Source organism: Rhinoderma darwinii, chromosome 1, assembly GCF_050947455.1.
Source record: "Rhinoderma darwinii isolate aRhiDar2 chromosome 1, aRhiDar2.hap1, whole genome shotgun sequence".
In the NCBI taxonomy this organism is placed as follows: Eukaryota; Metazoa; Chordata; class Amphibia; order Anura; family Rhinodermatidae; genus Rhinoderma; species Rhinoderma darwinii.
In genome coordinates, this window is record NC_134687.1 from 483,473,210 (window position 1) to 483,487,363 (window position 14,154).

The following is a 14,154-nucleotide window of genomic DNA, read 5'->3' on the forward strand; positions in this document are numbered from 1 at the left end:
GCCATTTCAGTGACAACATAGGGTCACATTTTGAAATCTATAACCCTTATGCTTTTCATCTAGGTGTGTAGTGAGTATTTAGACCCTGCAAATATTGAGGCCTTAATATTTAGCGTGCCTTTTCTCCTGTGCTTCAAGATATTCATCTAGGGGTATAATGGAAATTTTTAGTTCTATTTAGTGGTTTTACTGGGATGTCAGGATTGCACATCAGAACTCAGAATTGAAGGAGTGCGAGGAGGTTTTTAGGGCCCACTTTTTACTCGTAAGATTTTATGCAACACGGGTGTCAGAACATTTAGAAAATTCATAAAATGCCTCCTTGAATAAAATTGAAACTTTCAAGGTATTCATCTAGGGGTATAATGGGAATTTTTAGTTTTATTTGGTAGTTTTTTTGTTTTTTTTTAAATGTCAATTGGGACAAAATGGGAAATAAAATAAATTTTAGAAAGTAAATACCCAGGCGATAGAAGGCAGGAAGAAAAGGGACTTAATTCAAATCAACAGAGGTGTGGTATACTCGAAAGCACTCTCCAATGCAGAGGCCCGGTTTAGAGGGGCAGGTCTCACTGCAGTGAGTGGTGTCTTTCCTAATGCCCCTCATCGAGCACACTCGACACCTTCTTTGGGGCCTCCTTTTCTTTTCAGTGGGGGGAAGTACGCCAGGGAAATGCTGCCCATGAACAATTCTTGAGCCCACTATTCCAGAAGCACTGCTGCTTCCACTGCCACTCTCCCCTTCCTGGTCTCCAAAAATCAAAGTTGTAATAATTTTTTCTTGAAAATCAAGAAAAGTCCCCCTATGCAAAAAGTCCTTTATACAAAACAAAGGAATTATATAGTGCCACTTGTGTCAGGTATACGGCCAATTTTTTATACCAGTTCTTGTTTTTCTGAGGGCATTGTAGGCTTGTCCTTGTATTTGACCAGCAGCAAATTGTCACTGCAAACAGCCCTGCTTTCCCCTCGGCGCACTGTATGATCTACAAAGTCCTTGGGGAGACCCTTTTGGTTTCTCCTGATTGTGCCGCATGCTGCGGTTCCTCTAACAGCAAGGCACTTCAAAAGGGGGACACTATTGTAAAAATTATCAATATATAGATGGTATCCCTGATCTAGTATGGGGTGCAGCAAATCCCATACTACCCACTTATTCCTAGGACAGGGGGACAGTCCGGGGGCTCTATTGCAGAATCTTTTCCCTCATAGATTCTGAATTTAAAAGTGTATCCAGACGCGCTTTCACACACTTTATACAGCTTCACGCCATACCTAGACCTTTTGTTGGGCAGGTACTGGCGGAAGTGTAGCCTGCCTTTGAAATGAACCAAGGATTCGTCCACTGCAATGCATTTTTGTGGGGTGTAAATCTCTTTAAATTTTGAATTATAGTGGTTCACTACAGGTCTAATTTTGAACAGTCTGTCAAAACTGGGGTCATTTGTGGGTGGGCATTCCTCATTATTGTTATAATGCAGGAACCGTAGCAGGATCTCGAAATGAGCCCTAGGCATGGTGAGGCGGTAAAGTGGGGAATGGTGTAGCATATCAGTGCTCCAATAGGCGCGAATAGAGGGCTTTTTTGTAATGCCCATGTTAAGTAATAGGCCCCAAAATTTCAGTATTTCATTTGCATTGGTAGGGGTCCATTTTTGGGGCCTGGCATAGTAACTGTTGGGATTGCGGGCAATAAATTGTGCCGCATAAATATTTGTCTGCTGTACCATAAGACAAATTAGTTCATCAGAGAAATATAATTTAAAAAAATCTATCTCTCTGAATCCAGTAGTGTCCACGTTGGTGCCTGGGGTGGCAGTAAATTCAGGCACCTGGGGCATATAATTATCAGGGGCAATCCACGCAGGGGCATCTGAATTTGGTTGTGATTGCGCACTAGCCCTAGAACGTCTACGAGGGGGGGGGGGTTCATCACTAGATGTGTCACTTGAGGATGACGACATCAAAAATGTCACCTCATCTCCACTGTCAGACTCTGACTCTGCACAGAATAAGGCGTACGCCTCTTCAGCAGTGAATACCCGCTTTGTCATTATAATAGTTTTTAACTCCCTGAACCTCTAACCCTAATTAGCCCTACCCTAAATTATTTTTAACTAGCCCTGACTACCTAACCTTACACCCCGTACACTCTAACAAGCTAGTCTGGTACTATCCCTAACTAATTTACTATCCCTGTCGCTCACTAACAAACTTTTTTTATAGGTTTTTTTTTTTTAATGTTTTTTTTAATATTTTTTTATATATATATATTTTTTTGTATTTTTTAAAGTACAAAAAGACTGAACTGATTCAGTGATGCCTGTCACTAGGCAACAGACGATACTGATTGGGTGATGTGGCACACTGGGGTGCTGAGGAGGCAAAAGGATTTGCTGATGGGGCACAGGGATGTGCTGATGGAGCACAGGAGGTGACTGACTAGCTGTGGGAGTGACTGGTCAGCACAGGGGGTGACTGATCAGGCTGTGGGGGTGACTGATCAGGCTGTGGGGGTGACTGGTCAGCACAGGGGGTGACTGGTCAGCACAGGGGGTGACTGACTGGTCAGCACAGGGGGTGACTGGTCAGCACAGGGGGTGACTGACTGGTCAGCACTGGGGGTGACTGACTGGTCAGCACTGGGGGTGACTGACTGGTCAGCACTGGGGGTGACTGACTGGTCAGCACAGGGGGTGACTGACTGGTCAGCACAGGGGGTGACTGACTGGTCAGCACAGGGGGTGACTGACTGGTCAGCACAGGGGGTGACTGACTGGTCAGCACTGGGGGTGACTGACTGGTCAGCACTGGGGGTGACTAATCAGGCTGTGGGGGTATATTTCATGCACAAGTAAAATTAGATCCGTCTCTGAACTCCTCTCAAAACCAACAGAGGAGCTCAGAGACGGAGACTGTAGAAAAACAAGTCACACTAACTGTGATTGGTCTGTCTGCACTGACAGACCTATCACAGCGATCGCCGACAGGGGACCACTTTCATTGGTCCCCTGTCGGCTACCTCTGTTGCTAAGCTGTCTCGGACAGCAGTTTGCATTGAACTGTCACCTCGCCCCGCGGCGCTGTGACAGTTTAACTGCATCACGTACATGCACGTGGGAATGCGCTAACCAGCCTCATTCCCCGACGTGCATGTACGTGATAATGCGGGAAGGGGTTAAGGTAACGTGTTTCAATGCCGAACTGGCGCCTTCATCAGACCTAATACATTTAAAATCTATAGACTGTGTGGTTTATATACATAAAAAAAATTAAAAAAAATGCCCCCTGAGTGACTGTTACAACCACCAAGCAGAGGAGACAAAGGTATACAAACAATAAAAAAAATTCAATCCCAAAAACTTTATTTAAAAAAAACAAAACATAACCGTGTACACTAGAATGGTTATTCATATGTTAATGTTGATTAGCTATATTAATTTTATTAAAAAGACTAATATAGAAAGTATGTAACGATGTGCCCAGAGAAATCGACATAGACCGAAGGATCTAAGCCAGGGAGTTTAGAGGTTAGGGCATGATATGTCAGAAGCCGAGGAAAGGGAGTGAGTGGAGTGGAAATGCACTGCATCCCCAAAAACAAATAAATAACCCCGAAGTATAAGGCTCAGTAGACCGTGAGCGCAGGGACGGGAGGCGGCCAATCAGAGTTCAGCATTCGGCCAACCCCCATTTTAACCATGGCTAACAAATATTCCTTTTGGCCAATTTAAAAAGATTAGAAAAAACGGTGATGATGCATATTTAACACTGTGTAAAACATTGACTAAACGGTACTGTGAAAAACTATCCAGAAAGCCTAATTCAGGGGGCTATTAAAAAGGCGTCTGCATACTCACAAAGTGACTGCCTAATACAAAATAAGCCGCCACCAAGAACAACTGATGTTGATTTAAGGACAAAACATAATTTTTTAACCACTTTTAATTCTGACCATAAATTAAATGAAGGTATTTTAATGAAGTATTGGTATATTTTACTTAAAGGGAACCTGTCACCAGCATTTCACCTATTAAACCAGCAATACCTGGTGGAAGTGGGTGAAAAATAATTTCTATATGACCTATAATTGTCTTCTTAGTCGGCTCTGTACCTTTTAGTATTCAGTTTTTGATTGTTCCCACACTGTATGCTAATGAGCATAAAAGAGTAAGATCTTCATTTGAAAAGAGTCAAATCTTCATTTGAAAAGAGTAATATCTTCATTCCTCAAGCCTTTCCGAGTTTACTTCGCCTCCTTACTTTTGATTGACAGCTCCTCGCCTTCCCCCAGCACACTTGTGTATTGATGTCCTCTTCTGGGGTGTGCGCACAAAGGGACACCGAATTATTACGATAAAAGGCGCAAAATGTTTGCAGACCGTTATTAACAGTCGGAGGAGTTTAGGAGAGGGGATAACGGCAATGAACTTTTGATAGCAGCGGCCAGTGAGGGATAAGTAAAGTTCAATAGGTGAAATGCTGGTGACAGGTTCCCTTTAATGATCAACACTTGAACAAAAGTTCTACCTGTTAAACCTAATATGACTTTTAGAAGGTCGACTACCCTTAGAAATTTACTGGTGCCAAGTAGATGTGTCCACTTCTCTGGGCATATCTTACAACTTTCTATATTAGTCTTTTTAATCAAATAAATACAGCTAATCAACATTAACATATGAATAGGCATTCTATTGTACCCTTTGTTATATGTTTTTTAAATAAAGTTTTTTTTTGTTTTTAATCATTGTTTGTATACCTTTGTCTCCTCTGATTGGTGGTTGGAACTGTCAGGGGGGCATTTTGGCGTTTTTTATGTATATAAACCACACTGCCTGTAGCTTTTAAAGTATTAGGTCAGTCGAAAGCGCCAGTCCGGCGTTGAAACGCGTTACCTTAACCCCCTTAAGGACACAGCCAATTTTTTCAAATCTGACATGTTTCAGTTTGTGGTAATAACTTCGGAATGCTTTTACCTATCCAAGCGATTCTGAGATTGTTTTCTCGTGACACATTGGATTTTATGTTACTGGCAAAATTTGCTCAATACATTGAGTATTTAATTGTGAAAAACGCCAAAATTTAGCGAAAAATTGCAAAAATTTGCATTTTTCTAAATTTAAATGTATCTGCTTGTAAGAGAGATAGTAATATAAAGGAGCACCTAGAGGATTTTGGGGCCTCCTTTTTATTAGAAAATATTTTAGGCACCATGTCAGGTTTGAAAGGCTCTTGTGGTGCCAAAACAGTGGAAATCCCCCAAAAGTGACCCCATTTTGGAAACTATACCCCGGAGCAAATTATCTAGGGGTATAGTGAGCATTTTGACCCCGCAGGTTTTTTGCAGAAATTATTGGAAGTAGGCCATGAAAATCTACATTCTTTCAAAGAAAATGTAGGTTTAGCTAATTTTTTCTAATTTCCATAAGGACTAAAGGAGAAAATGCACCACCACATTTGTAAAGCAATTTCTCCCGAGTAAAAGAATACCCCATTTGTGGTCATAAACTGCTGTTTGGGCACACGGCAAGGATCAGAAGGGAAGGAGTGGCTTTTGGAGCACAGATTTTGCTGGATTGGTTTCTTGACACCATGTCACTTTTGCAAAGCTCCTAAAGTACCAGTATAGTGGAAACTCCCCAAAAGTGACTCGATTCACAAAACTACACCCCATGAGGAATTCATCTAGTGAGCATATTTACCCCACAGGTGTTTCATAGATTTTATTAGAATTGGGCAGTGAAAATAAAAAAAAATCCTTTTTCTTCAATAAGACGTCGTTTTAGCTGAAAATTTCTCATTTTCTCAACAAATAAATGAACAAAAGCACCCCAACACTTGTAAAGCAACTTCTCCTGTGTACGGCAATACCCCATATGTGGTCATAAACGGCTGTTTGGGCACAGAGTAGGGCTCAGAAGGGAAGGAGCGTCATTTGGTTTTGGAGTACAGATTTTGCTGGATTGGTTTCTGGGCGCTATGTCGCATTTGCAAAGTCCCTGTAGGACAAAAACAGTGGATCCCCTCCAGAAGTGACCCCATTTTGGAAGCTACACCCCTCAAGGTATTCACCTAGGGGGTATAGTGAGCATATTAACCCCGCAGGTGATTGGCAGAAATTGGTGTGCTCTCTATGTTGCAGAGTGAAAATTGGATTTTTTCCATAGTTGTGCCACCATAACAACACAGCTCTCTTATTATTATGCTGTTTCTCCTGGTTTTAGAAACACCCTACGTGTGGCCCTAATCTTTTGCCTGGACATTCAACCAGGCTCAGGAGTGAAACCGTACCATGTAAAATTAAGGCCTAATTTGGCAATTTACAAAGTCTTGGATCACAATTGCAGAGGCTCTGCTGAGAAGTGACCCCATTTTGGAAACTGCAACCCTTAAGGCATTTATTAAGGGGTGTAGTGAGCATTTTCACCCCACAGGCCTTTTCCATGAATGATTGCGGAAGGTGCAAAGTAAAAATTAAATTTTTTCCCTAGATATGCTATTTCAGTGGCAAATGTCGTGCCCAGCTTGTGCCACTGGAGACACACACCCCAAAAATTGGAAAAAGGGTTCTCCCTAGTATGGCGACGCCATTTATGTGGCAGTAAACTGCTGTTTGGGCACACTGTAGGGTTCAGAAGAGAGGTGGCGCCATTTGGCTTTTTGAGCGTGGATTTTGCTTGGTAGTAGTTTTGTTTGGAGTCTTACTGGTGTTTCTGTTTATAATGTGGGGGTACATGTAAGCCGGGCGGCGTATATAAGGGGCATAGTCAGGTGGTATAATAATGGGGTAAAAAAATAAATAAATCCATAGATGTGTGTTACGCTGTGAAGCAATCCTTTCTGCACAGGCCGGTGTAGCACTAATAAATGGTCCTTCCTTATTCCCCTTTTGGTCCACGCTCGGCATCTTTGCAGTTTCGGGAATTTTGCTGGGAAAGTGTTGTCCTGGTATAATACGGGCGCCCTCGCTTCCAGCAGATATGTTTGGTCCCTCCCCTTCCTGGTTCCTTAATTTTAGGGGCCTTGATAATTCGCCACTTGAAACAGAAGAAATGTTCCCCTCGGGTCGGCACAACTGAATATTTTTTCTTTCCTGACTTATTGGAGCCTTAACGAATTTTATTTTTTCATAGACTTAGTGGTATGAGGGCTGTTTTTTTGCGGGGCGAGCTGTAGTTTTTATTAGTACCATTTTGGGGTACATTCGACTTTTTGATCACTTGTTATCCTTTTTTTTTTTTGGGAGGCAAGGTGACCAAAAAACAGCAATTCTGTCATTTTTTTTAGTTGTTTTTATACAGCGTTCACCACGCATTATAAATTACATGTTACCTTTATTCTGCGGGTCAGTCCGATTCTAGCGATACCTAATTTATAGCACTTTTTTATGTTTTACAACTTTTTGCACAATATAATAACTTTTGTAAAGAGAATGGATTTTTTCTGTCACCAAGTTGAGAGCCATAACTTTTTAATTTTTTCGTCGACGGAGCTATATGAGGGCTTGTTTTTTGCGAGACGAGTTATGGTTTTTCTAGGTACCATTTTTGGGTACATGCGACTTTTTGATCACGTTTTTATTTCAATTTTTGGAAGACAAAGTGACCAAAAAATAGCAATTATGTCAGTATTGTTTTTTTTGTTTTTTTTACGGCGTTCACTGTGCAGAATAAATAACAATATTTTTATAGTTTCGGTCGCAGCGATACCAAATATGTATGGCTTTATCATTTTTTTTCAATAATAAATGACTTGATAAGGGAAAAAGGGTGATTTGTGTTTTATGTTATTACTTGTAAAATAAAAGTTGTAAAAAATACAATAAAAGTTTCACTATTCTTTAGTCCCACTAGGGGACTTGAAGGTCCAACTATTTGTTTGATCTTCTAATACATTGCACTACCTATGTTGTGTAATGTATTCGAACTGTCAGTTGTTCACTGACAGCAAGCCGATCAGGCTCCGCCTCCGGATGGGGCCTAATCGGCTTCCGTAATGGCAGATAGGAAGCCACTGTTAGGCCTCCTGTTGCCATAGTAGCAGTCGCTAGCCTTGCCATCGCATGGCAGGCTGCCGATTTGATACAAACCACTTTGATGCAGTGATCACATTGGATCGCTGCATTGAAGGGGTTAATGGCAGGAATCGGAGCTAGCTCCGGTTCCTGCCTTTACAGTGGGATGTCCGCTGTAACATACAGCGGACACCCACTGGTGGTGACGCCGGCTCAGCTTCTTGTCGATGGTACCGGAAGCCTTTTTGGCCCCGCCGACGAGCGGGGCATAGGAGGATTTCGTTGTTGGCAGACCGGGAGGTAAGTATTAGGCCTCCGATCGCCTTTGCATCCACCGGCAACCCAGCGATCACGTTGCTGGGATGCCGGTGGCTATAATCTCCTCACATGCTGCGATCCATATTGAACGCAGCATGTGAGGGGTTAATCGTTCGGATCGGAGGCTAGCTCCGGCCTTGTCCGATACCTTAGGGTGCCAGCTGTAACATACAGCTGTCACCCGGCGGTTATGTCGCTGGCTCAGCTCCTGAGCCAGCTCCATCTCCTTCACGTACAGTTATGTGGAATTGCGTGAAAACACCAGTTCCCATCATGTGCGTGAAGGGGTTAAATACTCAAATACTTAACTCAATTTCTTTCCACCTCCGGATGAAGTAGCGCTTCTTGACTTCCTCTAATATTATTTCATATATATATATATAGAATAAATTTTTTCCGCACTGATCCAGTGTCTGTATGAGGCAGCCATGTCCTGATACTTTTTTTTTAAATATAATATATATATGTATTTTTTCTCTTTTTTTTTTTAGATGCAGGTGGGTTGTCGCACTGGGACTCTATAGGCCATAGACTTCCATTCCTTATATAAGGGAGAATCTTGCAGTGAACCCTATAATTTTTTTCTGTAAAAGGCCCATTTGTAGGAGAGCCTGCTAATTAAATATTTTCCCATCGGTAGGGGTACAAACAGCACTCTGCGCTGCTCCCACCGTTATCCGCTAACACATCGCCCCCTCTCTTTCACATTCTGTCGGCATTCTTTCTTTGGCTGCTGGTAGGGAGTATTCTTTCTGGAGGCGGGATCAGAGTAGGGTGACCTCTCTCCAAAGCGAGCTTTTCTGGGGGTGGTTTCCCGCATCGTGCCTCTGCAGCTCCTTAGTACCAGCACCACTTTCCAGCTTAAGGCCCCATGCACATGACAGTGCCTGTAATCACAGTCCATGATTAGAGGCACGGAAGCCCAACCGCATTTGCGTGCCGTGCTCCCATATAAAGTATAGAAACACAGTCTGAAAAAAAGGACATTTTTTGCGGAGCCTTTCTGTGACACAAACACGTAAATATAGTGTCAGTCGACCATAGAAATAAATGGATCCGTAATCACGGACTAAATCTATGGTCATGTTCATGGGGGCCTTAGGCCCGCAGATGCGGGTGGCTGGCTGTGCCTGTGATCACGGACAGCGATTACAGGCACGATTGTGTGCATGGGGCCCAAAATGGGCAGAAGCAATCCTATCGCCAGCTGGTGCTCCAGAAGTCGTGAGATTCCATCTTCAGTCTGTCGGGTGGTACACAACACCAGGGGTCTGATTGTCCATCAATTAGGGCTGTTAATCTGTTTTCTACAAGGGGGGGGGGGTCACATATTTCTATTTTTATTTTTTTTGTAGCTTCAGCTCTCTCCAGGAATCGCTTCTCCCATTGACACTGTTCGGGCCTGTTCACATCAGCGTTCGATTTCCGTTGGTGGCTTCCGTCACATTTTTCCATTGGAGGAACCCATAAACGCAATAGCTTTCATTTCCATTACCATTGATTTCAGGTCTGACGGCACCCATCAACGGAAACCGACCGCTGATGTCAACACACCCTTAGTTTTTCTTTTTTTTCTTTTTCTTTACTCCCTTGTGACATGTCCTCAAGTATTCCACCAGGCAGATTTCATAAAAAGTTTACATGGTAGATCTTATAAGCTGCGCAGATGTTCCCTTATAAGGTCCTCTGTTGGTTGTCAATGGAGAAACTTCTTCAAACCAGTATCAGTCGCATTCCTCCACTGTATCCTCTAATTCAGAACCTAAGCAGGATTCACAATTGGCAGCCGCTATGCATGCGTTGATATATTCTTTCAGTTCCCTTTCATATAAAGGATGACCCAGTCACCCGTTCTTAGGAAAAGGCACCCTTGAAGCGCCAAAGGCTATGTTTTCCAAACAAAGGAATGGAAGCATCCTAACAGCCATCTGGCTGTTACAAAATGCATTAATACTGTTTCAGGAAGAATTGAGCTCTAAATTGTCATTTCTCAAAATGAGAATCTGCCTATTTCGAGGCTGTCTAAGAGTACCACCATTCTACTGTCCGACACGGCATCACTCCGTGACCTTCTTGACAAGAAGCTGGATTTCCAGACCGAATCTGCATGTGTGACTGCAGGTTCTGCTCTGCACCCAGCATTTTCATTCGCCTGAGTAAGGCCTGCCCATCTTAGAGTAAACTGCTGCACTGCAGTATCTTGGAAGGAGTGCCACAACAGGATATGGCTGATCTCACTTCTCAGATAATTCATGTTTCTCTTTCCTTTAAGTTAGCCATCTTCAGTGCCCGCTCTTCGGCTAATCTGATTGCTATCTGGCCTTTTGTAGAAAGAAAAGTGGTGTAGGTCTACGCCATGTCAAATTGTAACTAAATGTTCGACAAACTTCTAACCGAAAACATTGTACAATGTGCATTACTTATTCTTAATTTTTGGCAAAGTGAAACCTTATGCTATAAAGTTGTGCCGAGCCTGTATTGAGAAGACCATCTATGAAGGATCCATTATTTTATTTTTTTTGTCAAGTTCAAAAATAGTTTTTCCCTTAAGAGGAGTAGCCAACCTGGGGAGGCCCCAAGTGTCCTCGGGAAAATATAAGGTTTACCTAGTGTGTAGTCTAGGGGAAGGAAATCTGATCTACAAGAGTGGAGAATTACATTAAGATTGTTCTTCCGCTTATCGATAAGGGGGCCATCCATGCTTGCCGGTTGCGTATAAAGACAAAAGTCTACTATGAGGATTGAGGACACTAAGGAACCTAGATTCGCTCATGATGTCATGGTGGGCGGTCTGGAGGGGCGCAAGAGAAGATGTTTTCGTGGGCATGTTAATGTTTTATCTCCTATCTAAAAAAGAATGGAAAAAGCCAGACAAGAAAGGTGTTTATTTCTAAGGGGGTAAATTGTAAATATTCCTTTAAATAGTGCCTGTACCAGTTGGGATAGGGCTCCCAATATTGATGTGACAATTTCTAAAGTATATAGGAAAACAGCCTTACCCTTTGATGACATTGGCCTCCTTAACCCCTTTTGCATTGATACGCCATTTTAGTGCACAATATGTTGCGCCCTGTTTGTGCCACTGGAGAGATGGAGACAAATACTTCATAAAATGTTAAGTGGGTTCTCCCGGGTATGGCGATACCATATATGTGGACGTGAACTGCTGTTTAGGCACGCAGTGGGGTTCAGAAGGGAGGGAGCGCCATTTGGCTTTTGGAACGCAAGCAGATTTAGCTTGGCAGTTCTGTGTGGGTTTTAATGGTTTTTCAGTTTATAACGTGGGGGCATATGTAATCTGTGCGGAGTACATCAGGGTATAATAAGAGGGAATAATAATGCGATAAATAAAAAATAATTCATAGATATGTGGCCGGTGTTGTACTGATAAATGGCGCCCGATCTTGCTTCTGGAACTATCTGCACACTTTTATTTTTTCTCCAACGGAGCTGTTTGAGGGCTTATTTGTTGCAGGACAATCTTTAGTTTTCATTGGTACCATTTTGGGGTACACGCAGTTTTTTGGTCACGTTTTTATTCAATTTTTTGGCAAGCAAGGTGACCAAAACCCAGCAATTCTGACAATGTTTTTTTCTGTTTTTTACAGTGGTCACCGTAGGCTATAAATAACAAATGTACTTTATTCTGCGGGTCAATACAATCATGACGATACCAAATGTATATTGTTTTTTTTTTAATTAAAAAAAAAATTATTTATTTTTTTGTCACCATATTCTGAGAGCCATAACTTTTTATTTTTCAGTCAAAAAATGCTGTGTAAGGACTTGGTTTTTTATTGGTACTGATTTTATTCCATGTTTTGGGTGATTGAAAAAAATAGCGATTCTGGTATTTATTTTTTATTTTTTGCAGTGTTTACCATGCGGGAAAAATAGTTTTATGGTTTGGGTCGCCACGGATGCAGCGATACCATATATCTACTTTTTTTTTTTTTTCTAAGTTTTCATTTTTTTCCTATAATAAAAAACTTCTTATAGGGAAAAAGGCAGTTATTATTTTTATTAACTTGAAACTTTTTTTATTTTTACACTTTTATTCAACTTTGTTAACTTTTCTTTTTGTCCCACTAGGGGACTTGAAGGCCTGCACCTCTGATCTTTACTCTAATACATTGCACTACCCACATATTGCAATGCATTAGAGCTGTCAGTCATTCACTGACCGCAAGCCTATTAAGTCCCATCTGTGGGCGGGGCCTCATAGGCTATCAAACGTGGCAGACCAAGAGGCCATTCTTAGGCCTCCGGTTGCAATAGCAACAATCGGCATCCCCACGATCAAATCGTGTCTATGCCGATCACTACAAACCTCTAAGATGCCGCGATTGCTTTTGATCGCGGCATCTAAGGGGTTAATGGCAGGTATCGGAGCTAGTTCCGTTCCCTGCCGTTACAGCTGACACCCACGGCTGATGTCACAGGCTCGGCTTCTGAGCCTGCGCCGTCTTTTTCGGCCAGAAGCCTTTTAGGCCCCACCTCCGGACGGAAGCTCGAAGTACTTGGCAGACAGGAGGCCATTGTTAGCTTCCAGGCTGCCAGATCAGTCTACGGAACCCCGCGATTGCATTGTGGGGTTCCGATCTGCTAGTAAACACAATAGATGCAGCGCTCTCGCTTTTAAGAGCTGCATCTAAAGGGTTAATCGGACGGATTGTTGGCTAGCTCCGGTCCTTGCCATGCAGCAGGGCGTCCGCTGTAATAAACAGCTGACGCTGGCGAGGGTACGGGCTCAGCTTCTGAGCCTGCGTCAGCAACACGGCATACCAGTACATTGTGTTGCGTTACCTAACGACAACAATTTACTAGTACATTGGATGTCGTTAAGGGATTAAAGATCCTCTGTCCCAGGGGTCTCAAACTCGGTCAGATAAAAGGGCCGCATTACTTTCAAATTTGATACAATACAAATTATTGTTAATCAATTAGTTATTTGAACTACTAGAATACTACGTTACTATAATAATACTACGTTACTATAATAATACTACATTACTATAACACTACTAGAATATATTACTATAATAATACTACATTACTATAAAAATATTACATTACAGGACAGTGACGTCAGGGGCTTCTCCTGAAGCGGGACCCTAGGCCAGAGTGTCAGCAATGCTTTTCGCTGGGGATTCCTCTCCTTGAGGGACCACCCAAAGGTGCTACCTACCGGGAGGGGGGCTGGGTGGCACTACCAGAGAGGGTGGATTCCGCTCCTAGTCAGGGGCTCCCTCTAGGAGTGAAATCCCCAGCAAGTGTGTCGGCAATTGTCTGGGCAGGGATTCCACTTCTTAAGGAGCCATGATGAGCACTTGCCCGGGTTCACCGGGTGCAGATGCCGGCCCTGCGTAATGTACAGAGGGGCGGTGCAGCATTTTCTACAGGGGGGTGTGTGTTCGGTGCTCCTTCAGCCTGCTCACTGCTGTCCTGAGGATGTCTCGGGAGCTTCGGTGCACCACGGGCCGCAGATGAGACGCAGAGGCCGCATGTGGCCCAGGAGCAGTGTGTTTGAGACCCCTGCTCTAACAGAAAAAGCAGAAAGCTTCTAAAAGAGAGCCTGGTAGTCAGCAGCCGTCTCCTTTTTAAGCCCAAAATTGCAGCCGCATGCACCGCTAGAGCCCTTATTTGGCTTAAGTGGCTGGAATCGCAAGTAAATTCTCAGAGAACACATTCTTGCTTCCCTGCCCACTATCCAAAAAGTAGTAGATTTCCTGACCGGCGTATTATTAGATGTGGTCAAATTAACTGCTCATACCTCCTCCCTCTCTAAATCAGCCCATAGAGATCTAAGGCTAAAAAACTTG